Source organism: Lupinus angustifolius, unplaced genomic scaffold, assembly GCF_001865875.1.
Source record: "Lupinus angustifolius cultivar Tanjil unplaced genomic scaffold, LupAngTanjil_v1.0 Scaffold_2_311, whole genome shotgun sequence".
In the NCBI taxonomy this organism is placed as follows: Eukaryota; Viridiplantae; Streptophyta; class Magnoliopsida; order Fabales; family Fabaceae; genus Lupinus; species Lupinus angustifolius.
In genome coordinates, this window is record NW_017716718.1 from 1 (window position 1) to 5,951 (window position 5,951).

The window sequence follows — 5,951 nt, forward strand, 5'->3', positions numbered from 1 at the left end:
TGAGGACGAGAATGAGAATGAAGATAGGATGATGAGGGGCCAAATAAGTCTATGTGTAGTAACTACAATGGTCTATTGGAAGAAACCATGTGCTTAGGTTTAAAAGAAGTCTTTGTTTGTTTACCCATTTGACAAGCTAACAAACTTCATTTTGAGTAAACCAACAACTAAATCTTTCTTTATGAGTTTATTCAAATGGTCCATATGAATATGAGCAATTCTCCTATTCCAAAGCCATGCATCATGATTATCATTAGAAACTAAACATGTTATTGGTAAAGAGGAATCTATGTCAATAATATATATATTATTTATCCTTTTACCAATGAGTTTAGAGTTTTGAGAATTCTTACTTTCGATGATGCACTTATCCGTGTAGAATTGATGCTTAGAAGGTTGTGTTTGAGTCCTTCAACATAGTTGAGGGTAGCATGCCAATTCTACCAACTCCAAGTATTTTTCCTTTGTTGTTGTCACCATATGTGACACAGCCTTTGTCCCTTGGAGTAAGGACATAGAACGTATTTCTATCTCCCGCCATGTGCTTTGAGTAGCTGCTGTCCAAGTACCATAAGTTGTAGGCGACTCTCAAAGTATCCTTCAAAACATGTTAAGTTTTATTAAGTACCTAATATTCTTTGGGTCCTACATGGTTAGTACATTTCTCAACCCATCTATAATGACCTAGGGGTACACCATATTTTCTAATTATGCAAGTATTTGGTGTATGCCCATGGTTTTTACAATATGTACATGTGGATTGATGGTTATGTATCCTAGATTTATCATTACTATGTTCAAATGCATCGATACGTTGTTTATGAAAATTTATCTTTATTGAGACACTTTGTTTCTTAGAAACATGGCTTGTTGAATAGCGAAGACCTCTTCGGTCTGTTGAGTGTCTTTGATCATTAATGATCTTTTTCATACTTTTACTACTCTTTTTCAGTTTATTAAGTTTAAGACTTAATATTGAAACTTTATTTTCAAGAGCAATGCAGTTTTAACATGAAGATGATGAGGGTTTGTTTCTAAATACATCTAACTCAGTGTTTTTAGAAACATTTTTGTGAGTTTGACATATTCATCATGCAAGTCATTATATGCATATCGTAATTCAAAATAATATAGTTTAGCATCCTTTACCTCTTCATCATCAGAATGATGAGATGCCATTAAAGAGATATGCGATTGTTCTTCATTTTCTTGTTCAGAGGTGGAACTAGTATCATTGTCTTCCCAAGCAATATATGCTCTTTGTCCAGTCCTCATTTCATTCTTCCCTTTGAAAGAATTATTTTTCAGGTTTGGACAATCCATCTTTATATGACTAGGCTTGCCACATCCAAAGCATGTGAAGTTTTACTTTGAAGTGGAGGCGTCATTGTTCTTAGTGATTCCTCATTTGTCCATTTTTAGCATCCTTATTACTTTTAAGGAACTTGATGAACTTCTTTAGAAGAAGACTCATGTCTTCTATCTCTTCCTTCTCAGATTCATCTTCTGATGATTCGTATTTGTCTACTTTCGCCTTGAGAGAGATATTCTTCTTTTTCTTCTCTTGCTCTTCATGTTGGTCAAGTTGGCTGAGTTCTAATTCATGTTCCTGCAATTTACCAAACAAAGCAGCCAATGACATTTTTGATAAACTTTTCTTTTCAGAAATGGTTGTTACATTTGGTTGCTAGTGATCTTAGAACCTTCAAATTCAAGTAACTATTTGATAGTACCTTACCAAGTACAATAAGATGATTTGTGAGGTGAGTAAATCTCTTTTGAAGATCCATAATTTTCTTACCAATTGTAAGACTAAGATTGCAACTAAGACAGGAGGGAGGTAAATTAGTTGACTTAAAATTATGGCCACTTTTTTCTGCAAAATTAAGAGTTAAGTGTAGCGGAGAAATTATGTAGAAAATTACCAAGTAAAAAATCAAGAGATAAAGGAGAAGAGAGTACACCGAAATTTTATACTGGTTCACCTTCTTGTCCACTAAAGGCTACGTCCAGTACTCTAGCAGCACAAGAGATTTCTTCACTAAATATTATGAGTTGTAATTATTATATCTCACTCTAAGACCTCTATGTACCTTACACACTTACTATTACTTATGTCACTCTTGAAAAACACCTTTTCAAGTGACTCTATCCCTTTTCTTATCACCTAGTGAAAGAAATATTTCTGAAATTTCAAAGAAGAATTTACAACAATGGCAGGATTGAGTTTACAAGTTTGAAATGTAATAGCACTTGCAATCCGATAACTCTTTGTATACTAAGTAATAATGCTATTATATGTTTCTAAAACTTTAAAACATTTTACTTTAAGCAGCTAAGAAAATTCACTTAGAAAGTTTAAGAACAAGTTATAAAAAAGTGCAGAAAATATTTCAAAGAAATTTCATAATTATGTTTGAATGTTTGTGTAAGAGTTGTTAATTTGGTTCTGAGTTTCAATGCCTTTAAATAGGCTTTCCAACCAGCCATAACACCTCTTTTAAAGGGTAGAAATTGTTTAGAATGAAACCATTTCATTTGGGATGAAAACCATTCATTTTGAAATCTGAAAACTGATGCAACAGTTCTTAGTAATCGATTACAGCCTTGAATAATTGATTACTCAAACACGTCCAAATGGGTATTTAAAATTTAATTAGAGTAATCGATTACAAAATTTTAATAATTGATTACTCTACATAGTTTTTGTTGGGTACTAGTTTTCTCACTTATGTAACCTGTTACTTCGATATAGTAACATGTTACACACTATTTTTGAAAATTGTTTTGTTTATACTTGAAGTGTTTCAATTTTCTTAAAAATAGTTTGAGCATTACTACTATTGTCTATTCGAGAGTATATGATAGAAGTGCCTTTTAGACGTAGACTAATTGGCCTTGAAGCTTTGTCTTCATAAGTATTCTTCCTTTTCTTATTTTTGGTGATGTTGGTGTCTTCATCAAAACCATGTCAATGTCAAGATCAAAGATCTTCTTCATAATATTATATTGTTGTTTTGTTCTTCTAGTTCATGCACTGTTATGCCTTTTGATATTATACATAGTGATATTTGGATCTCTCCCGTTTTTAGTTCTTCGGGCCACTGATATTATATGTTGTTTTTGGATGATTACTCTAATTTTTTGTAGACATTTCCTTTATCTAAGAAGTCTCAATTTCTTTCCACTTTTCTATCTTTTCGAGTTTTTATCCACACTCAATTTGAATGAGGCATAAAGAACATTCAATGTGATAATGGTGGGTAATTTAATAATGGACCTTTCTGGAAATTTTTTAAACAAATGGGATAGCCTTTCGACTATCTTGTCCACATACTTCATCACAAAATGGAAAAGCTGAGAGAAAAATTCGTACCATTAACAACATTATTCGTACACTTATGATCCATGCGTCTCTACCACCTTCATTTTGGCATCATGCTTTACATATGGCTACTTATCTTCTTAACATTCTTCCAAGTAAACCATTATCCTATCAAACGCCTCCCGAGGTTCTTTATCAAAAGGACCCTTCATATTCTCATCTTCGAGTTTTTGGGTGCTTATGTTATCCGCTTTTTCCCTCTACTTCCATAAACGAACTTCAAGCATGTTCCACTCCATGTGTCTTTTTGGGGTACCCATCTAATCATTGTGGTTACAAGTTCTATGATTTGTCCTCACGCAAAATAATAACAAGTCACCATGTCATTTTTAATGAGACTCAATTCCCTTTTGCTAAACTGCACACTCCACAACCTAACACTTATGGTTTTATGGATGATACAACATCCCCTTACTTGATCCACCATTTGACATCCCGACCAGGCAACAACCAACTAGCCCAACCTGTATTGAAAAACCCACAACCTATTGCACCTCTTATACCTCTTACTCACCCACCCTCACAAGGCCCAACCAATGCATCTTCACTTCAATCTCAGAGTCCTCTCCAATTTCGGAATTCAAACCTGTCACACGTAATCAACATGGGATCTTCAAAGAAAACGCCAAATTAATCTTCACACTACAGTAACTAATTCCCCTCTGCCATGTAACCACGTGTTTTCCCTTCGTGACCCGAATTGGAAACTGGCTATGGATGATGAATATAATGCTCTTATTAAAAATAAGACGTCGGAATTGGTACCTCGTCCACATAATGTTAATATCATTCAGTCTATATGGGTTTTTACACATAAAGAAAACTCTAATGGTGTTTGTGAGAGGCATAAGGCCCGTCTTATAGGTGATGGTAAAACTCAGCAGGTTGGCATAGATTGTGGTGAAACTTTTAGACCGGTCGTCAAACCAACAACTATTCACACTATTCTCAGTTTAGCTCTTTCTAAAGAATCGCTCTTTCAAAAACTAGACATGAAAAACCCCTTCTTTCATGGAGCACTAAAAGAGACTGTGTACATGCATCAACCCATGGGTTTTAGGGATCCAACTCATCCCAATCATGTATGTTTGTTAAATAAGTCTCTATACGGACTTAAATAAGCACCTCGGGCGTGGTACAACCGCTTTGCTCATTATGTTTCTCTTATTGGGTTTTCTCATAATACTTCTTATCATTCCTCTAAGACTCTTCGCATATCTATCATATCCCTTCTTAGCTCAGAATTTGCTATGAAGGACCTGGGGCCATTGAGTTATTTTTTGAGTATAGTTGTTACTCGTCATGCAGGTGGTCTATTCTTATCTCAGTGTAAGTATGCATATGAGATTATTGAACGAGCTGGCATGTCATCTTGTAAGCCCACTTTTACTCTGGTTGACACAAAACCAAAGCATAGTGCTAATTCCAGCACCCCATATGCCGATCCATCTTATTACAGAAGCCATGCAGGGGCACTTCAGTATCTCACGTTCATGCGACCGGATATTGCTTATGTTGTACAACAAGTGTGTTTATTCATGCATACCCCGATGGAGGAACACATGAATGCTCTCAAGCGTATTGTGCGCTACATTCATGGCACTCTTCATCATGGCTTGCATCTCTATCCATCTTCCACATCCACTCTTCTTTCTTATACAGATGTTGATTGGGTGGATGTCCGGATACAAGACGTTCCACATCTAGTTATTATGTATTTCTTGGTGATAATTTAATTTCTTGGTGCGCAAAACACCAAGCTACTGTGTCACGGTCTAGTGCGGAGGCAGAATACCAAGGCGTTGCCAATGTGGTCTCTGAGTCTTGTTGGTTATGGAACCTTCTTCTGGAGCTTCATTGTCCTATTCAGAAAGCTACCTTGATCTATTGTGATAATATTAGTGTGATATATCTTTCTGGGAATCCTGTTCAACAGCAATGCACAAAGCATATGAAGATGGATATTCACTTTGTATGAGAAAAGGTTGCTCATGCGGATGTTCGAGTGTTACATGCTCTATCCCGTTATCAGATTGCAGATATTTTTACAAAAGGCCTTCCATTGGTTCTATTTGAGGATTTTAAGAACAATCTCAGTGTTCGACCATCTCCTGCTAAGAATGTGAGGGTTTGTTAGAATATATGTAAATATAATCTATATCTTCTCATAATGTTAGTGATAATTAGTTTCCTATTATGTAGAAATTAGTTCCTGATTCTTAGCATAGAATCTCTCTTTTGTAATGGTTATATATAACCACACAATCATCATAATGAAGGCAAGAAATCATATTCTTTTGATACACTAAACAACATCAAATAATTATCATAAGAAAAATTGACAGCCTATTAATTTTAAATAATTCCCTATAAAAGATAAACAACACATTAAGTTTAATAAAGTACAAAAATAAAAATGTTGGTCCTGACTCGAGGGTCTTAAGCGGTTTCTTTCTTGGTCTAAGTACACCCTGTTGGATTTCTCTGTATAATCCTTTAAACTGAATGCGAAAAACCTAATGATCAGGACTTTGATTCTATAACAAAATGTTTGTGCCCATACATA

General features: G+C 34.9%; 1 pseudogene; it reads left to right on the forward strand.

The window, feature by feature from the left end:
- The first annotated feature begins 3,776 nt into the window (after nt 1-3,776).
- LOC109337220 lies at nt 3,777-5,513 on the forward strand (annotated as a pseudogene).
- Nucleotides 5,514-5,951: the final 438 nt, after the last annotated feature.